We start from the raw sequence: 22,239 nt of genomic DNA on the forward strand, positions 1-22,239 counted from the left end.
GGAGTTCTTGCAAATGTATTTACCAGAAGTGGGTGTAAAAGAGGGCAGGACTAGAAATTTGACATGACAACAAAATGGGGTAACAAAGGTAAAGGATCCTGTAGTTTACAGTGATCATATTGACTGGCTGCAAAATTTGCTACTGATATTCCTCTTGGAAAAATTAAAAAAAAGAAATAATATTTTCAGACACTGAATATTGGCACAAACAATGAAGAATCAGTAGTAGCCAAAAGTGATAGGTAATTTGGAGCAGCAGAGTCTGAAGAGAGATCTACTAATAACATGCATCGGTGCTATAAACTGTGTTCATGATTGAAAAGTGGCAGCATAGCAGGGATGCCAGAGAATTTGCTGTGTGGTCTCAGAATAGCCTGGTAAGTGGCAGACAGTCCATTTTGTTCTAATATGGCTGCACAGTCAGTAATCTGCTAACCTGGTACTTTCCCTAACATTCGGTCAAGAACATAAGAGTTGTGCACCACGGTACTGTGTTGAGGAAGAAAGGACAGCTTGACATAATTTGAATTTGTTGCAGAGTATTTTCAGTTTCCATGATTTAATTAAAGAAAGGATGGAGACCACTTGGAACGGGCATTTGATGATTACTTCCCTTTGATGACGACTTCTCTTTTGGAATTAATTTTCTGTGAAAGCTGTATTGCTTCTCCTAAATCCATTTCATGAGCACCCTGGTTTCTCTTCTCCTTTTCTTAACAGAACACCACGGTATCTTATCCATACATTCTACTGAAATCTGTTACAGGGAAGCTATTGCATTTAGCAACTATTTTTATACTTATACATCAAATTTGACAGGTTCTGGAGAATTGAATGAATTGAAATCATGGTGTTTGACACTAATTATATTTCCTGCCTTTAGTTACTTATTAATCACATAAGCTTCTTATCCAGCTTTCTCCTTCTATGGGGTTGTGTAGGACTTCATATCTGATAAGACTAAGTCAGTATAAAGCAGTGTGGGATGCTGTAGTTGCCACAAGTTAGTAAGGCAGAAATATCAAACTCTTGCAAAATATCCAGTGAAAATCTCTTGTTCCCATGCCTCATAGTAACACATACCTGTTAAAATTAATCTTCATCTCTTCACTGATGCAACTTAGAATGCATTAACGGTCAGGATGATAGCTGGCTTTAGACTTTCAATTAGCTCCTGGTGGTAGTGGAAAGAGCTTGCTCTCTAGAAAAAGGTGTATGGACTCAGTTCTGTTGCTTGTTTTACTCTGCTTAAAGACATTGAAATGCAAACCCTTTACTTCAAGAAGAGAACCATTTTAATACTGGTGCTGAAGACCTTGCGGTGCTTGTGGTTCATTAAAAACCATGTAAGTGACTATATTGTTATAAGTGAGCCCTGTAAGTGAGAGTGGGAAATGCAAATGACTTTTTCTGTAGCACTCAAAAAATGTCAGGAACCAGTTTTATGTCTGTCCTGAATGGGACCATAAATGCGGCCATCTGTGCTGCTTGCTTTGTTGTCTGCCATTAAAAGATAGCAATAGATGAACACTGGCCATATGATATTTATGCTTCATTGACTTCCTGATGGATTTCACATGTATTTCGGGCCAGCAGGATGAATCCTGTGGATCCTTACTGTCCCTTCCCCTTCCAAAACAATCTGCAGACAGCTCCTCTTGGACTGTGGTCCCCAATCCTGCCTGATTTTGGAGTGGAACAGAATTGTCCTACTGAGACAGCAGGCTTCCCTCCATGGAACAGTGGATTTCCATGAACAGCGAACTCTTCATGGCACTCCCACTGAGCGATGGAGTAGCCTTGAGGCTCTCTCCCTTTTCAAATGAAAGGAGTTTTGTTATCCCTGAGTTTGCAGAAGTATCTGGTGATGGACAGGTAGTTTTTGAAATTCTCCATAAAAGTGCCAGGAGAAAAGTGTTTTATAAAGGTAGAAATGAAATATCTGGGAAGAAAGAGGGAGTTTAAATTTGTTGAACTTCTGTCTTGCTGAACTTCATAGTCTGGCAGCTTCTGACACTGATGGAAAGACTGCTTTGATATCTACAAACCCAGCTCAGTCTCTGAAAGAAATATGGGCAGAGAAAATAATAAGTACAAAAGATGTCTTTAAACACTTCCATAATCATAGTTACGTGACAACTGCAAACCATATGTGTGCACTTTACAAGGAAAAAGCATTTTTATTTTCATTTTGCAAACTCAGCCCGAGAATAGAGACCCTGGTAGATTTTTTCCAGATCATGCTTCAGCTTGGAAAAAAATTACAAAGCATACAGCAGCTAGAGCTTGGCTAACAAGACTGTAAGTGATGCATAAGGCAGAATTTGAACCTAGCACTCATTCTCAATAATTTAATTGGCTCCCTGGGGCAAACTGTCAAGAAAAGAAACTCTGGATTAGAGGTGGCCTAAAAGCAGTTTCAGTTCATGTATGAGGGAATGTAACCCTCAGTTGTCTGAGTTATTTTACCTTAACATCTTGAAAACAGGATTAAATACAACTTGTGAGTGTACAACAAATACTTACCACTTAACAAATAGAGTAAATTTCTGGGACTAATATACTACTAGGCCAGACGTTAGCATTCTCAGCCTACCTTGAAACCACAGGCACTCAGTGAGTCTCAGGTAAACAGGTAAACTCTAGGGAGCCATTGTGGGAGAATTTTTCTCTTTGGAAGAGGCTTATCCTAGTTTTTGCCAGCATCCTGCTTTCAAAAATCTTTTTCCTTTTTTTTCCTTTTTTCCTAGTATTCCCATGTTCATGTACATTTTCATGTCAGCATTCATCTCTCTTTACTTCTAGTTACTGACTATTCCCAAATTAACTCTTTGCTTCTGTGATGTTGTTTGTTTGTTTGTATGTCCTGATTTATTGTTGTTTTGTTTGTTTGTTTGTTGGCATTTTTTTTCCTCTTGCATGATACTGCTTTGTGGAATCATTCATTTACAGACTGACAAAATTGTTTGACAGTAAAACAGAGCCAGTATCTTGTAGCTGAACTTCATAAAACTGGAATCTTGCCCACAAAGGCACAGATTTATCAGGAGAGGCTAAAACACTTAACACCATGGTCAGTCCTCATTTCCTCTGTCCTTGTGTTATCATCAGCCATATAGTGTTGGAGCACTATGGAGACCGGGACGTGTGGTCTTTCTACATAGCGATAGTTTTTAAAAGCTGAAAGTTATCTCAGAAAAAGATCCAAGAATACTTATATATATTCACCAGTGATGTTGAATGATAGAACAGATCTTTAGAGATATCTCTGAGGGACCATATTTCCACATCTTTACTCATCTGGGGGTTTTACTTCATGTCAACTCTATTCTACTTAAGCAACCTGAATTCCCACCAATGGCATGGCAGATGTGTACTATATACACGGCTAGAGTACATCTTCTGATTCGATTTCATTCAGAAAGAATGTTCTTGCATACTCCAAGACCTGGAGCACAGGAATTGAAGCAAACTAAGAGGGACATTCACTTCAAACAAGGACTCTTTTCCAAATTTTTGTGCTTATGTAGATGCACATGATAGTCAAACAACAGCAACATAGCCAAAATAACAAAAAGGTTATTTTCAACTCTCTGAAGAAGCAAGTCATGGCCACCCATCTTTTGGTGTGGGTCTTTCTCCCTCCCAAGCACATGCAATCCGGATTGGTTACGCAACAGAAGCCCTAAGCCATCCAGCTGGATGCCTTTGTAAAGTCTGCAGTGTAAAATATTGCTGTAGGTTTTGTGTTTTACAGTGCCAACAACAGATGTGGAGATGCTCCAGTTCACCTCTTCAGCACCTGATTCCTCACTGCATGTCTCTTCTTTCTGATAGAAAATTTTGCCTATGAAATTAATCATTCTCTTTGCTCTTACATTCCAGTCAGTTTCAGGTAACAATTCACTGCAGTTATATAAAGGTTCTTTTATATTTACTCCATTGGCAAACTACTGAAAACTGAAAATTTATGGAATTCTGTTCTTTGCCAACAAAATAGACATAAAGAATTTATATTTAACACATGGCTGTAAGGACAACACAGAAAGGACTCAGATGTTTAAACTTCTTTCTTTCTTCAAATGAATGCTCAGGAGCCCTGGTCCACAGTGAGAATCTTGTCATTCTGTGCATCACTGCATTGTGAGTTAATTTTTGTCACTGATTTTTAAAACTATAATGTTTACATTTGTTTTCTTCAGTGGCCTGGCATCATACAACTTATTAAATTGATCTAGACTAAGTGCATTGTCTAAATCTTCTTTCATTAGTGGAAATGGCAAAATTTTGGCAAAAAGATGAACGTGAGAAACGTGTTGATTTTGAAGAGAAAATAAAAATATATCCAAATTGCTATGCCACATGAGAATTTGGAGAAATTTACTCTCCTGAGGTATACATCAGGTCAAACCAGCTCTCTGCAGCACAACACATTCCTCTGTTGCAAAGTGGGGCTGATCACTCCAGCATATAAACTAGCTCCTTCACCTGAATATTTTTTTATTAATTATAATTTGGGTAAAATGATGGTAATAACAGAAACAGGAAAGGGGAAAGTAAGCAAAATTCTGAAAGATAGAAAATCTTAAAATATTCATGTGATACAGGTGTCCAAAAACCAGAAAGATGCATAAAATTTTCTTGCAGGAGCAAAATGCATACAGCATCTAGGTGTATTGCCATAAAAATAATAGCAAACACATTTAGCCGTAAGCAGGGAAAATGAATGCTAACACTGTGATCCAAAGTATTTTCTCTAGCAGGTGGATTCAAAGTGTTAATCCTTTTTGATGCAGTGGCAACAAATGCATAGTTTCTGTGTGTTTTCACAGGGGAATATTTGGCTTTTTGCTCCAACTCAGAATAAGGATATATTTTTTTCCAGAAAATATGAAAAAATATGGGGAGAGAAAGTGGTCTGATTCTTTTCCTCACTTTTTTGATCTTTGCTTCTCCCTCCTTCTCTGAGCTGGGAGTGGGAAAGTGCACTTTATTCAAAGCCTAATGGAGGTTACCAGGGGTAGGGTAGGAACTGCTGAAAACAAAAGGTTGCTAAGTTGCTGTTTTTCTCCTACTGTTGGTTATCTTCCAGCTTCTCCTTCTTCTACAAGGATAAGATTCAGTAAAAAGAGATGGGCACGGTTTGCTGAGTTCAGTTTCATTTCAAGTCACTGGATTTACAACAAAGTTGGAAAAGCCTTCAGTCGTTTGTTTTCCCAATGAGGCTAAATTGATTTTGAAAGTGGGAATCAATTTCATTATGCCTGGCTGAGAAACAATGATAAATTATGATTGAAATTGAGATGACTGATGAACCACTGCCTGATACAGAGGAATGATTCTGTGTTTTACTCAGAGCAGCCAGATGAAAGCTTACTGTCCTCATGAGCCCAGTGCTGTCACAGGGCAGGCTGGCTGTTGCTTGCTATCTCCTCCAGCACTGGGCTGGCTCCCAGTCTTACCCATGCTTTATTCCCTCCCCTGATGGATGGTAGACTTCAGACTCTCAAAGATTTGGAGTGGAAACCTACTTTCGCTTGGCATTTCTGTCTGGTGCCAACTGGCACTATAAAAGAGCTGAATATGAGTGATTTGTTACAGCTGAATAACTCTTTTCAGGGTGAGGCACCAAATGTTTGTGTTTTTCAGACACAGACTCCATAGTGTTTTTTGTTAGCTGGCATCTGTTCCAATGCCCAGAAGCTTTCCAGCTTTGCTGAGTGGCTGGATTTTAGATACATCTTCTTGGGCTGCTGATCTTGTCAGCCAGCACTCATGGGGAAGACCTTGAGCAGCAAGGAAATAGAAAGTTAAAATTCATCTTAATGTTTTTTAGTGATTGTTATGTTGATCCAGCCAAAAGTCTAGAAATAAAAAATCCCTCTTGCTGTAGTCTACAGTGCACTTCTGGCATAGCAAAGGAAAATGGGATCACTATAACTTAAATATTATTTGCCTTGCAGTATCTCTTCAGGGTACCGTATTTAGAACTGACCCACATGAACGAGTTTTTAATAAGCTGCTTCCTCAGCCAAGTTAAAACATGGAGGAAAAAATGCTGAGAACTTTTGAAATTGTCAGCTGGGCAGAAGTGAGAGCCTGATGTGCAAAGATTATGGTATTGATACCAGTTTAAGATCAATCTTGCACACTTCTGTATGAAATAACTTCTGCGAATGCTTTCAACTGTACTTAAATGCCCATCAAGGTAGATACCAGAAGAGAAGAATGGAACAACAATCCCACTTGCTAGAATAGTAATTTGTCTTGCAAAGGCTCAGATGTGTTATATTCTTCTTCTCCACTAGCAAAATGCAAGGAGTATAATTGTTTCTGTTCTAGATAATGACTGGTAGTATCATGATAATCAAGATAATAAATTTCCTCTCTTTGGACTGACTCCTATCACAATAGGTTTGTGTCTGCATTATTCCTTTCTTCAGAACAGCATTATGAGTAAGTACAGATACATACTTACAAGAGATCTGGATCTATTCTGAACAGAGCCTCATTAACTTCAGTAGGATAATGCATCTCTGGGACTTTACTTCTTCATGATCACACAAATTAACAGTAATTTGGCATAATACCTCTTCTGTTGTGTTCCTTACACTTTTTCCTGTTTTAACCTCATAAAGTCTCCAAAGCTCCTGTAGAAATTAATTTTCTCTTCTTTCTATAATTTGCACTTAAAGTCAATTATCCCCTTTTCCATCTTGTCTGGGGAGTATAGGGACTATGGGACAAAAAAGTAAATGAGAAAAAAATATGGCAATTACAAAACTTACAATGTAGTATTCATTACAGATGACAAAGACAGAGGCTTAAAAGTTAGTCAGGCTTCTCTTCCTTAATGTTTTTTCTTTGAGACATGCAGAGAGCTAAATTTTCTGCAGATGTAATGGGTTGAAACTATTCCCATGTACAACAGTAGATAATTTTTCCCAGCCTTTTTAAATTTCCCACAACAGTATGTAATTTATGGGCTTTTCTTCAATAATATTCAATCTTAAGGAGTATATAGGAAACAAAACAAATTCTTGTGAGACGTACAATTTTATTATTGTTAAAATTATTTCCTTAAAAAACAAAACAAAAACAAAAAAACACAGCTAGTGGTGATTTGCATTGTTGTTTTTTCTTGGTTGTTTCATTGATTTTTTTTTTTTTCTGAGCAAGAATAATTGTGTATGAGGAATAAAGGAAATTCTCAAGTATTCTCTGTTGTAAAGTTTTAATCTAGGATATGTGTAAAATCCATACACATATAACTTGAAGTTTGGTCTATATGAAGATCGAGGTAAAATTTTCAAATTCTTTTAAAAGCCATATGTTCTTTTAACTACTTTTTGTCCATCCCTTGCTGGAGAGAAAGTAGGTAGAGACTGACATTCTATGGAGCACAGGTACATTTAGTTCCACTTTATTTACCTCATGGGTTGCTGGTCATCATTTCTATATTTTCAACTACAGATGTACTGAGACATCTTGAGGGTTGCCTACTTCTGGCATCGCATTGTAGTGCAGCTAATTCCAAGGTCATAAAGCAGGCTCTATCCAGAAGACATCACACCAGCAAAAAACTTGGGAGAGCGTATGGAGTAAGCACAGATTGTAGGTCAGTGCAGGATGCCACTTGACGCGAAAAGTTTGCTGTTCTGGTCTGGTTTTGTTTCAGTTCAAAGCACAAGTAAGAAAAGCTTCCTCTAATAAATCCTGGTAATGCCATACCTGGAGTATTAGATTGGCATTTTTCTGTAAACACACATCTGTTGCAATCAATTCTCACTTCTCATTCTTGCAACAAGGGCGGACATTCTTCAGGATGGCATGTATAATAGGAGTTATTTTTTCTTGTGCACATCATTATTTCTTCTTTCCTTGCTGGGTGTTAACAAAAAAGAAATTATCACCAGAGAAAAAAGTATATGGAAAAATAACAAATGTAAGAATGTAGGTTTTTTTTTCACTTTCAGATAAAATCAATTGTTTTATTATTTCTACATTTTAAACTATCTCCTTTGCTTCTGATATCTCATAATGGTAAATCTAAGATCAGACTTAAAAAGCAATCTCTATTCAGAACACAGGGCATATACTGAAGTAAGCCTGGGAGAAAAATGAAAAAAGCCTGCCTCTTTGTGATTGCTTTAGGCAAGTTTATAACTGTTTCAGTGCCTCACACTTCTGTGCTCAGGGAGAGCTCCGTGGCTGAAATGCTGTCTTTAGATATTGTTGGTCACCTGTATTAGTATTCTAGAAAAAAACATTGTTGCTGCTTCTGGACAGCTGTTCCCATATAAAAATGATTTATTTCACTAAATTCATCCCCAAACCTATATAGTAAAGGCTAATGAATTGCAAAAGGCAGACTTCTATACTGCAAAAATAATTTCAGCATTCAAAGTTTATCTGAGCTTTTTGTAGACAGAAGTCAACTAAGACAGACAGCCAAATGCAGCTTTAATCATCTGATTTTGTATGCCAGTCAGGCAGGTAGGGACATGATTCATACTGGTATATAAACTTAGATGTTATTGGTACAAACTGTAGCTGGAAAAAAGTGAACTAGTGTAATAAACTTATGAAAATGTACTAGTTAATTTACTACCCATATATAGACCTTCTCCAAGAGCAAAATCTTCTGTTCTAGGGATAAGAATCTATTCTAAAACACTATTCCTTTACTGAATTTTGTAGGGCAATAGGAAGAGCTCTGCTGAAAGTTTTCAACTGGGTGTGGATCTTCTTCCTTTGAAAACTTTTGTATAATTCTGATTGATTCTAGCTCTAGGACAAGCTTTTTTGTCTCTCCAGAGTCTTGACAAAAAAGGACCACCTAGGGCTGCCCAGTCAAGATTCAGGTCACCATTGTTCTTGGCGGAGGTTGCAAGTATTATCACAAAGATACCTCATCCAGCAGAAATTAAACCATATTTTACTACTACAAACACTTTTCTAATCCTGTTCAGGCTGTTCATATTATCCTTCGAAGATGGAAAAAATAGTCTTTATGATGTCTAAGATTTAGGAATACAAGCCCAATTGGACATATATTTCATTAAGATATTCCCCAACAAATGAATTGTGTCTGTCTAAGATAATGCTAGTAGAACCAAAACATTTAGTAGGATAGATATAGTCAGATGGTGAGATTCTACACACAAGCGTTCTTATACAGGAAATTAGAAGAAAATTCTACAGGAGAACTGCCTTTATTGTTGATTTGTCCAGGTGTTCCCTTTGTTTTCATCTTTGTAGAAGCAAAGACTTAGGGGAGATATGAGAATTTTTCAAAAACTATCAAACCTTGAAGTAATGCTGGCGGAGTTAGTCTATCATTAGCACAGAGTCACCCTGACAACCCAGTTATATTTAGTTCTAACTTGATAACGTAGTTTTAATGTTTGTTTTTTATCTGGGGAAATTTGCTGTTCTTTCATTTAAAAAACTTTTACTTCTAATCATCAGTACGACTCCTAAAAGCATTTTTCACTTCAAAAGCAAATGATACTGTGGGACTTTAGGAATTTAATTACCCAGATGTTTGGCCAGAACAGTAAGTCTGACTTCACTGCTCTTTTGAGAACTGCTCCTGTTTCATGACATGCTCAGAGCTTTACCTTCATGTGTGGTCTATTTGACCCATATGTGTGATAAAGAATACAAGAAAGAAGGTATCTTGAGCTTCTCCTTGCTCTCAGTGAACTCAGTAAGTGGCAGAAGCCCAGGTTGTGTTTAGCAAATAAATTACTGTCTGGATTCTTTGTCCTTTCCTCCATCCCTCCCAGTCACTTATGTCTTAACAGGGGATTCCAGCCTCAGAGAGTAGATTCACATCTTGAAATCTCAAAAGATTGATAGTGTTTTAATTTGATCATTGAAGTCAAGATGGTTTCATCCATGTTATGGATGGCCAAGCACTTTAGTATATTCTGTTGCTTTTGAATGAACAGTGTGTTGAAGAATATAAATAGCTGCCTAAAGAATATATGATGATCACTCTTTCATTACCAAATTGTTTACTTCAACAAAATGCTAATGCTGGAATGAAAGCCAAATTAACTGCATTTATCAGTGCTTACTATTCAGAGTCTTAAGCATGCAAGTTTAAAAGTTGTTCTTGTTTGTGACTGAGTTATACTCCAAGTAGGCACACTTGTACTCCCTATAAAGCCTACTGCATCTGTCTGATGATAGGCTAAATTGCTGCTACTTACCACAAACACAGTCTGAGGTGTTTTCTTCACATTTCAAAGCTGTGGAATAGAAGAATTTGCCACTGAAGATTCAACTAAGCATCTTGATGGAGATAATGGAGAAAATGTATCCATAAATTTAAAGCTCCTCTCCAAACACTCTCCTGAAAAATAGACTTCTAATCACAGTAAAGTTCTAGTAAAGTTCCACCAGGGTTTTCTACTAAACTCAGTTCTTTAGAATCTGCTTTTGTTTCCCTCTTTGTAACCAAGCACCTTCTGAATAATGAAATATTATGAAAACCCAATGCAAAGTGTCTGACTGAAAGATCTTGAAAATGTCAGTTTCCCCACTTGCTGTGACAAGTGTTATAAGGTTACATCTAGCCAAGTCATTATAAAGAATAGGCCACATCCTCCTCCTGAAGAGCTAAGTAAGAGAATTTGAAAGTACAATCTTTTACAAATGAGAGGAATTCCAAAAATTTTGAGATGACAATAAAGTAACCCTAGTGTCAGAAAGGACACAGCTGCTGATAGTCTAAGGATGAAGATGTAATAATGTTATTCTTACAAGCACGATTCATGTGATCACAACACACGTAGTCTTAGCATGTACTCAGCTGGAAGACTTTTAGTGCATGTCAAGTTCCTTTCTGTTATTGCTTGGCTTCTATTTTTGTTGCTGAAACAAAATACCAAAATTTCTCCAGGTTTTATGCAATGGTTTGAAATTGCTAAATTTCACTTGAAACAAATTATCATTAAATCAATTTCTAAACTCCACAAACATTTACATCTCCTGAAAATAATAAATGAAATCATAAAGTTGAAAAATGCAACTTCAACCTCCATTAAAAAAAAAAAAAAATCTCCAAGATCATAACATCTTTAACTCAGCCACTAAATTCATATGACTAATTTATGGCCCAGCCTTAGCTCCAGACTATCTTGACCTGAATTTGTGTCAGAAAAACCATCCTATTTTTTTTAATAATTTTCTTAATATGAATAATTTTCTTAATATGAATAATAAATAATGTATGCTATTATGTCAGTGAAACATGGACAATTTGTACTCCTAACTTAATATTTTATTATATTCTTTTGTTTTTAATGTTATTCATTGCATGTCTTAGTCTTTAATCTGTCTTTTTCAGTGACCGTCTCTGTTTTTCACAATATGGACAGTTTGCTTTTCACATGTACATATAAATTCCTAAGAATATTGTTAAAATTAACCTTGACCTAAGTGAGTCTTTTTGAAAATGGTTTGAACATGTGACTAATAAGTTAACATATAAAGTTTGTACTTATAAGTTACTACTGTATAACTTATCAGTGTAACAAACTAGGTTTCCATATAATCAACGAGCGTGATATCTTCTGTGTAGTCCAAGGGACAGTAGTCAGAGGAAGGACTTGCTGAGCAGTCTGAGAACAAACAGAAAACACAAAACAGCTCCTCTTTCAAATACAAAGTATTCACTGATAGATCTCAGCACACCAACAACCTGACCTTTTCATCTTTGTAATTATAGAAGGCGTTGCAGAATAGAATTGAACACTCCTTAATGAACACTCCCTTACTGAAAAATGTGCCCATCTCATTCTTCTTGCCTTTGACTGTTTTTTCTCTGTTGTATTTAGAGCAGTTCCACACTCCACAGTTCCATGACCTGCAGTAATTTCTGTTATGTTCTGCAGCATTACTTGCCGGCAAATCTTGTGAAAATTCTTTGTCTTTTCTTAACACTGGGGGAAACTGAGATTAATCCTTTTCAGGTGATGATGAAACCATCCTTCTCATTATAGTATGAATGAACCCTGAACAAAAGTAACAGTAACATCCATCCATATTCTCTATCTAAAACAAGTGGAAAATATTGCTATATTTGTGCGAGAGGGTTTTGTAACTGACCAGGCAGGATTTCCTGGGACAGTAATGCCTTCATTCTCAGGCAGTGGTACTTTTGTCAGCCCTTTCTTCTAGGTAAACGCATGAGAAACATTATGTAGGAGTTATGAGCTTCCACATACATTGTCACTTCATGCTGTAATCTGAATCTGTCTCCAGCCCATTAATTTCCATTACAATAATGCATTATGTTTCTTTTGCCAATATCTGACAGCAGAGAACCTTGCTCCACTACAGTTAGGCAAGCCTACAAGTTACCATTTTTTATCTGCTGGGAAAGGAGGAAAGCACTGAGTGGAGATCATTGATGGCAGTGACCATCAGTAGGACATCAGTGTTTGTTGCCTGAACCTGAGCTCCTGCTAAAGGCTGATGTCTGCAGCTTCAATTACTCCCTGCCTTCTTCTTCTCCCTTCTTGGCCACAGAGCTGAATGTTCCCTCACAAACCACCTTCAGCCACACCCAAGTGCTAATTGTTTAGTAATGAAAGAATTAAGTATCACGTTATAATAATTTTAATTACTTAGGAGACTGGCATAGACTGAGGCCTGACTGGCACAGATGTATTGTTTTCTATAATCATGAAATCTACTTTCCACTCATCTAGGAAGAAATGCATTTGCATGTATGATATTTAGAAGTTTTTATTTCTGTTCCAGGGAAGACTTACTTGAAGAATCACAAGACGCTTCTATCATGTGCTATACAGCCAAGCTGGATGTGAACTTGCATGAGAAATTTCACAGCTTGGTTTCCAAATATTCAGAAGGTATTATTGTAACCTGTTTTAAGAGTATATGTACTCAGGAAAATTGATACCTGAAACTAAGAGAGAGGCTTGGAAACTTATAGCAGAAAACCTTAGACATGGAACAGATTGCTGCAAAGAGAAAAGAATTATCTGTTCCTTGTATCTACAGTGAACAGGACAAGATGTAATGAGGCTAAATTAGATCAAAGGAGACTTAGGATAGACATTAGAGAAAACTCTCTCACAGTGATGATAATTAACCACTGAAATATCTTACCTTAAGAGAGCATGAGCTCCCCATGGTTACAGCTTTTTAAGGACATTGAAAAAGTATCAGTGAGGTTTGGCTTAGGTTTCTTTGTTCCTAATTTGTTGCAGTCAGTTACACCATGGAATATTAACACCAGTCAGAATCTTCCACACAAAATGCTTAGTAGATTGTTCTAACCTCCAGTATACTCAGGGAATTGGCTCAAGCAGATTGGCTCTCTAATAGATATTAAGACAATTTTTCCTGTTTATAGCTCTACGGGGATCTGTTGCACCTGTTCCCACACACAAGTAAGGTTTTTCACATTTTTCTGGTAAAATTATATATTTATTGAATGGGAAAAAACGATTTTTATTGTAGAAAAATCTTACCTCCTTCAGAGGATAATAGATTTTCTGCCAGTTGGGCCTTATGGTTTGCAAAAGATAAAGTCAGAAATAGAATCAGCTCCTTTTGGGATCAGCAATTATTATACAGTGTGTGTCTAAATAATTTATTTGCAACAAGATTGTGTAAAAGCTTTATGGTGCTGTGTTTTCATCAAGGGATCTGATTGTAGACAAAAAGAGAAAAAAAAAAAGAACAACAAAAAAAAAGAAAACACCAAAAAAACCCTCAAAACAGAGTAAAGAAAATCCTCAAGGGTAAATAAAACATCAAAAGGATAGCGAAAACAAATGGTAAGGCAAAGGAGGGAGTGGTTGGCAGAAGGAAGTATAATCAAGAGCAATAGATGAAGGTGAAGGTAGAAATGTAAGTAAAAAGATGCTCCAAAGAGCTTGTAAGAAGACTAAATACTCAAATTTTCTGCTAAGGGTGAGTAGAAGTCAGAGAAAAAAAAAAAAAAAAAAAAGTAGATTAGTAATTACGTGACTCAAAGAAACAAAAATACAAGGCAAAAAAAGCTTCAAGAGACAAGACTCGAGAATGCAGTTCCTGCTGGATAGTTTTAGAGTTTTCTAGAAACTCATAACAGGAATGAGGGATGTATGTTGCAGAGGAATTTTGAACAAATTGCAGAGAAGCAAGGTAGGAAGCTGGAACAGCTGTCATGAAAGAGGTGTTGTGGTGATCAGCAGTTGTTACAACAGTGTCTGTATACAGGCTTCCACTCTTAGAATCATGGAATCATTAAGGTTGGAAAAGATCTTAAGGCCATCTAATCCAAACCCAACCCACCCATGCCCAGTAACCATGCTCCTCGGTGCCATATCTCCATGTTTTTTGAACACCTCCAGGGATGATGATAACTCCACCACTTCCCTGGGCAGCCAGTGCCAATTGCTTCCTCTGCAGCAACCTAAAGCAATTATTTCTTGTAATAATATGATAATTAAACCTTCACAGGACAATGATAAGAAAGCCATAACTGCAGGAAACTACCGGGGACCTAATCAGGTCTGCAGTTTGAATTACTTTTATTAAATATTCTGCAAACAGCACAATGTTTGTAACCAACAGTAGTACAAAGAAAATAGGAGAAAAACAACCGAAATAGTTGCTCCAGGATTTGTCTATAGCCAAACTGCAAAGTCCTGACTCATAAGTATGCTAGAAGCCTCATTCAACTCCATCAGGGCCACAAATCACACCATTTGAAAGTGCACAAAAAGAATTGCATTTAACTATGAGAATAACTCTGTTATGCTGAACTGAACTCAAGGGAATTCCTGGCTGTAGCAATACATTTTTCTAGCAAGCCTTGTGAGGAAATTATTTTAAGATATCTAAAGAGTTCAGTACTGAAGTCTAAGAGCTGCTTGTTGTCTGTGGATATATCATTTCTATCCAGAGGCTGCATAAAATGTTAATGAGCATGTCTTTTATTTTCTCTGTAGACTTCGAAGCAGGGATTTAGGCAGCTAAGTTATTATCACTTACTCCACCATGCAAATGAATCTGTCATTTTCAAAGCCTGAAGTAAGAAATATCCATTACTAGAAAAAAGTGAATCAGAAAGGAACAGGATAATAATCATTCAAATTATTTCTGTAATTCTCTTCCAGTCTTTTATTTTTAAATATGAAGTTTTCTGCACATAGTTTCAAGTACATTGTTGTGTTTTTTTCTTTCTGACCCACTGTATAGGAAAGATGTGAGCAGGAACCAGAAGATGTAAGCTGTTGGATGTAGCCTTTCCAGGCTGTAGCTGGCAGGTCCAGCATCTCTGCTGAAGCTTCCCATGGCACCTTGGCCAAGACAAGCAGAAGCACAACCCATAGCCAGTGGGACACTGCCATGCATAAATACCCAAGTACCTTGCCAGAAGCTAAGTAGAAAATAAAATTTTGGTGCAGATGATACTTGAAAAATTGAGAAATAGATATAGAATACAGGAAGGAGAACAGAACAAAGCTGGGGGAAGTAAGGAATATAAAAGGAAAGGAAGTTGGTAAAGGAGGGAAAAAGGAAGTATGGAAGATTTAATCCAGTCAATTAGCATTCAGTTCAAGGGCTTTGAACAGGACATGCTCATAGCACCACAGAGAATAGCAGTGCACCATAAAGAATAAGGATTTTCTAGCATGTGATATAGATCCATTGTTAATAAAGCTGATGAGGAATTTGCAAGGAAAGAATATCACAGGCTGTTATCTGACAGAACTACAATGTGTCTACTGAGAAATCTAACCCAGCAGCAGTGTCAAAGACAATGACTGGCTGAGATAAAAAACGTTAAGATTTTGAAACCTAATAAGGGATTTGAAGTGATGCAATATGAGGTCTCTTAAAATTTATAAATACAATATTGTATCAAACCTACTGTTGAAAATAGTTAAGCATGTGAACATCAAACCCAATAAAATGCATAGTGATCCCTTTCTGTTGCTCTGATCACTTTCCTCTGCTTCTTTGGCCCACTGTGGCCCAGGTTTGGTAAATTCTAAGTCAGGCTGGACTGTCAAACCCATTCTTCAAACCAGGCCAATGGAAAAGGGAAGCACTTGTTGCAGAGGATTTCAGGACAGGCTGTGATTTGGTCCTAAACTACAATTAAAACTTTATGTTGCCTCATCTGTCTTACAGATGCCTGGTCTTTGTCTAATCCAAGCTGTAGAACTTGACCCTAGGGAAGCTGTGTTTGAACAATAAAGATATTCAAGTCAGCCAGATCTTGCATAAACTATGGCAGAGCTTTTTTTTTTTTTTTTTTTTCATAAACCAGCTGAACAATTATGGATATTCTTTCTTCACTTAACTATATATTAGGTCATAGGCTAAAGATGGAATGAAATGTGTCCACTGGGTATTTCTCTTTCCTCCCTTTCTGACATTAGTTGTCTCCACTAGGACTGTTTTCCTCCTTTAGTCCCTGTATAGCTCAAAGTAGCTCCAGATCATAGGGGAGTGCAACAGGAAATCCTGAAATAAGTTGCATACATGTGTATCCCTATGCCTGCATTAAACACAGGATTTCACAGAGAGGGAGATAGTAGGAAGTCTGCTAATATTCTGTGTGGACCCAATTTCAGGACGTGCTTTATGCAAAGAAAACAAATTATTAAGTGTAAAGTAATTCAATTTTTCCATCCTCTGCACCCCCCACAAAGGATGTGTGGAATTGATACTGCAGATGTTAGCCTTCAAATGTATTTACAGTGTTTTCTAGTTTCAGAGCGTCAAAAGGATGCAGTGACTTGTCTGTCATGATGTAATGCTAATTTCTTTTGGTTATTCAAAACACATTCATAAGATTAGTCTGTACAGAAAAAAGATTTTTATTACCTCTTATAGGGAAAAATACAACAAGCTTTGTTCATTCTTATTTTTATACTTACCTGTGTAATTTTCCCCTAGATAGGTAGCAGAAAGTTAAATAGGTGAGAACTACATTCTATAAAAGAATGGTGACGGAGTCCGTTTTTTCTCTGATACCCTTTAATTCACTTGGTTGCATATGAGAAGTGGTTGTTTCCATACCAAGGAGGGCCTAACAGAAACATCTGCTTTTCCTAACTCTTCAACAAATCAGTTTACATTCTGCCTAAAAAGCAGCATTTTTAGAGGTCTGGTTTTGGACAAGCACATAGGTCTGGCTTAGACTAACACCTAGGTCTTACAGCAGCCTTCTCTCTGGCTCAGCCCTCCTCTGGTGCTCTTGCCTGGAACTACTTCAAGCAAATTGTCAACAAATATCCTGACAAACCTTCGTGACACACCAATTTTGTTAACTGGCTTTGGTACCACAGTAAAATGGCATAGAGCAACTATTTCTACTGTGTTATTTAGGTTGTTAAACCTAGTTGCATGTATGTTCATGTGCCACTGCATCTTGCATTGTATGCAGCAAATTTATAGTGCAGGAAGCTATTTTTTGTAACAGGGTCATAACATAATTTTGAACTTACCCTGTGGGCTTATGCTTATAATATTCAACACACTTCGGTGAGATTTAATGAAGCCTATAACATTACTTTATATTGCCTTTAGGGTTTCTTTTTTATTTTACTTTTTTTTTTTTTAACTTTACAGCTTGCATAATTGTTTTAGAGCATGGGGTTAAATAAATTAAAATGGGAGATTTTACTAAAGCTATTATCCCAGCAGTAAGCTAATCATGTTGCATTTTTAAACAGCAAGGAATTCCATACAGAGCATATGCATGTGTTAAGAAGGATAAGGATGAAAAAGATTTATACAAAAGATTTATAGTTGTCTCATATTCTTACTAAAAGTAAGAGTTCTGGTTCTTACTAAACTCAAAACTCAAAAAAAAATCTCTGATTTGGGACCATTTTAAGGTTTATAACAAAGGTAAACTTTATGAGACAACAGATATGTTTGTATTGTAGAAACCCATTCTTTTCACAGAAAAGCTGCAGTTGAAACTTTCAGCCACCACTATAAGACTTGGTTTCAAAAGCTGCTTATTTGTCCCATCTACATGAATAGAGAGAAGGATATTACTTTTTTTTGGCCATGAAGTTTTGATGTCTGCCTGCTAATGTACAGGAATTGTTAAAAGCATGCTGGATTTCCTCAGGAAAGAGAGCCTATATCCTCAACAGTTTTATGTATTTACGAAAAAAACTGAACTAACAATTGAGTTTCTGCATCATCCTGGCTTTTAGTGCTGTAGAAAGTTCCTCTTTTTCCAGAAGAATAAGCCGTTAGCCATTTATGTTTCTGCTTTTCATTTTTGCAGTTATTTTCCAGAAGACTATTCAGACTTTTACATTCCCAGTAATAGCATTTACTTAACTGAGGATATTGTATTGTGCTCAGCACAGAATATTGGTATGCATTGCCATCTCAGGTTCATGGAGTGGAGCCTACAGTTGCCCTAAATCAGCCTTCTAAAATTCTCCATAGATGCAAGCTGATCACTGGGGTAGTTGATCAGAGGGTTATGGCTGGCTTACCAACCCTGGGGTGATGGAATGATGTCTACCCAAGGTCTGGTGGTGGCTCTCCCTTACTAGGAGGGACAGCAGACAAGTGGTAGGGCGTTAACCATTGCTTGCCTCCTGCAATAGCAAAGCTAAAGCAAAACTTGTGACAGCCAGAAACCACCCTGCAGCTCACTGAAATTACACCTTTCCCTGTACTTTTCTTTATCAGCATGCTTATCTTTGTGTACCTCGAGAACACTGGTTGAAATCAAAAGTCCACTATTTCTTCCTCTAACCATTGCTCAAATTAAAGAACAAACCTGCAGTGAAAGAGAAAGTGTTTCCGAACTTACAGAGATCTCTCATAAAGATACTGTACCAATCAGTTTGATTCCTGTGGCTTCATACTAAAAGCAAATGATATTTCACAGCAGCTGTCCAAGTGCATAGGCATGTATAAATTACACATAATGCTCTTTATTCGCCTTTTGCTTTTAAGTGACCATTGTGTTCGTAGAAATGCAAAGAGATTCTTTTTTCTTTTTAAGGATAGTCAATGAAAATACCTAGGTTTTGACTCAAATAAGCATGAATCCTTCTATATATGAAACAAGGTTAATTTTCTATTCAGTGTTCTATTTGAAATGAAAGTTTGTTTTATATCAAAATCTCTCCTGGGCAACTAGTAAAGAAATGTGCCCAGTATGAAATTATAAGCCCACTGACATCAACAGGAAGATACATGTTTTAGTAAAAGTCATTTTGATTTCTGAAGGAAGATTGGAAATTGAGTCATTAGATGGTAATTATTATTTCTGAGTACTTTCAAGGAACCTTATCTTGATGTCTTTTCTATGGGGCAGAAATTGCTTGTAGATTGAATTAATCCCTTACAAATTTCATTGTAATCCATTAGAAGTCCCAGACAAACATCTGGGACTTTACAGAGCTGGTAAATGGTTCAGAAAGCGTTGTTATAAGACTTGAGTTGTCCTTATCATCAGGGAAGACAAAAAAAGTATACGAGATATGAGCCACGCTTTCTAGTGTGCTTCTAAGAGGTACTTAGATGCTGTAATAGAGAGCATTGCCTCTCAGATGTTCTGGGAAAGGCCAGGTGGCAGTTCAGTGTGTCTGCAGTCCTTATATGGGATACATATGTGCTTTTTCCTAAATTATCTCTTCCTAGTAGAATCATACTGTTTGTTTATTTCTGTTATTGAAACTTACACATTTATCCTTAGAATTATGCCTATTGGGTTGTATTCCTATCTACTTTTGTACAATACTATTTTGGTGTATTCTTATGCCACTTTAATGAATATACCTGCATATGGTGAACTCCATTACCTCCAGTATTTCCTCTACATATTTCTACATTGAATTCCAAAGTTTTCCTGGTTTTTTGGTTGATATATTCTTCTAGAGCCATTGTATGGAAACTGTTGAATCACAGCTGGAACCTCTGATTGACCACCTGAGGCAAGCACTGAGTCAGCCATGAGAGCACAGGTGAAGGCAATTCACCTGTGTGACCAGAAGGGGTGGAGCCAGGCTCCACCTCTCCTAGACCCCATTTAAGGTCTGACTGCCACTGAGGAAGGATCTCTTCCTGGAGGTTGCTCCTTGTGGAGTTTTTGTGAGCCTACCACACTGGTAAGCACCTTTTGTATATATCTGATTCTCTTTTTCAACATGGTAATCTTAGCAGGCTAACTTCTCTGTATAATATCTGTATACTTATTAACCTTACAGCCATCCATCCCTAATTCCAAAGAACATGAACCAAATTCTCATGTTATATAAACTGGCTTATCTCTATTACAGCTGAAGGTGATTTACATTACATTAATGATCATCTCATACTTTCTTTGAATATTTAAGGTTAAAAAATGTTGAGTTTGTATAATACAGAGTATTGAGAGTTTCAGCTCACAGAAGGAAGCCTGTAGTATGCTCATGTACAGAAACTGTTTAGAGAAACAGCAGAAATCTGGAACTCTGAAATAATGTAAATAAATATTATGGGTCGGGAAGGGATTGCTTGGAGTTTGCTACAACACAGAGGTGAACTGTGTTGTATGACAGTAGTCTCAGGGGCAACAGTGTACTTGCAAAGACCCCATGCACAGAAGTTGACTTGGCTGTAATACAAGGACATTAGTTTAGCCATCTTAAGCCAGAGTTTCATTCTGCTCTGTATCCTGTCTCTTTCAGTGAGCCTTTTACATCATGGGTCCAAATCTGAAGTAAAAATCTATGGTGAGAATCTGCGTCAAAAGCACTCTGAATCTGTGAGAGAACTTTATTATTTAAATTATCCTTATCCACATCTAGATCCATCTCTGGAGAGACTGTAAAAGATTTGTGATTAAGGTCTTATCCTTAAAAAAAAAGTACATACTGACATCACATACACACAAAAATAGACTAATCCTTGCTAGTTAAACTGGATGTACCAAATGTCTGTTAATTACTTTCTTTACTACAGTTTCTACTAATTTACTCTATGTAGTTATTTGCTTTATAGGCTTGTTGATTTCCACTAAGTGTTCTAGAAATATGTTATAAAAATTGATATCTTAATGTCACCTGAGTCATAAAATCTTAAAATAGCTTGGGTTGCAAGGAATCTTAAAAGTTATCTAGTTATCCTCCTCCTGCCATGAGCAGGGTTACCAACCTCTAGATCAGGCTGTCCATCCAGCCTGGCCTCCCTCCCTCCAGGGATGGGACGTCCACAGCCTCTCTGGGCAGCCTGTTCCAGCACCTCACCATCCTCTGACTAAAAATTTCATTCCTAACATCAAACCTAACTCTCCCTTCTTTTAGATTAAAGCCATTCCTCCTTGTCCTATCACTATCAGACCATGTTAAAAGTCAGTCCCCTTTCTACTTGTAATCTCCCTTCAAGTACTGGAAGGCCATAATGAGGTCTGACCAGAGCTTTCTCTTCTCCGGACAGAACTAGCTCATCTCTCTCAGCCTTTCTCCATAAGGAAGGTACTCCAGCACGTTGGTCATCTTTGTGGCCCTCCTCTGGACCTGCTCCAACAACTCTATATCCTTGCAACTTAAGTGAGTGGTCATACACCATTATTAGTAATTCAGATATTTCATCCTTGTTTGCTTTTGCATTTCATGAGTGAATACACTCAGATTCTGGTGATGTGGGGCTGTTAATTTATTCGGTAATTTCCAGCATTCCTTCTGTACCACTTCAATTTTGGATGGGTTCCCCAGAAAGAAAAAGTATTCAATATGAGCATCCTCCATTTTTTTCTACAGCGAACACTGATTCAACATAATTCATAGCCACCTCTGGAACTTTGTCCTCTCTGATTTTTGTCTTACATATTCTGATCTTCAGTGGACCCTACACATTTATTGGCAGGCTTTTTATTTCTGATGCATGTTAATAAATATTTATTAGTAGTTTTTATTATTTTGCTAGCTGCTTATCAATGTCCTTTTTGCTTTTTTTCTCCTACTACTTCTAAACTATAAAGGGTGTATATGTTTATCTATTTCTATTCTTTCCTATCTAGTCATTCCCAGGTTTCTTTATTTTTAAAGCTAATATTTTATTATTATGCTCCAATAAAACCTAGTTTGAGTTTAAAATCCTTTCAGTCTTTGTGATATCATCACAGAAGAACTCAGACTGAGTTTTGGACAATTTTTGTCCTTTCATAATGTTCTTCTTCCCCGTATCATATTAAAGGGTCTAATGTGATTCCTCACTTCCCTCAGACAAAAGTAACCT

General features: G+C 37.1%; 1 long non-coding RNA gene across 1 annotated transcript in view; it reads left to right on the forward strand.

The window, feature by feature from the left end:
• The window catches only part of LOC121110858, a 199,818-nt gene extending 179,780 nt beyond the window's left edge, over positions 1–20,038 (forward strand). The window contains exons 12-13 of the long non-coding RNA XR_006939492.1: positions 12,778–12,887; positions 15,229–20,038. This is a non-coding gene — a long non-coding RNA (uncharacterized LOC121110858). The remainder of the gene's footprint in view (positions 1–12,777; positions 12,888–15,228) is intronic.
• The last annotated feature ends 2,201 nt before the right edge of the window (positions 20,039–22,239 follow it).

Source organism: Gallus gallus, chromosome 5 (assembly GCF_016699485.2).
Source record: "Gallus gallus isolate bGalGal1 chromosome 5, bGalGal1.mat.broiler.GRCg7b, whole genome shotgun sequence".
NCBI classification, from domain to species: domain Eukaryota; kingdom Metazoa; phylum Chordata; class Aves; order Galliformes; family Phasianidae; genus Gallus; species Gallus gallus.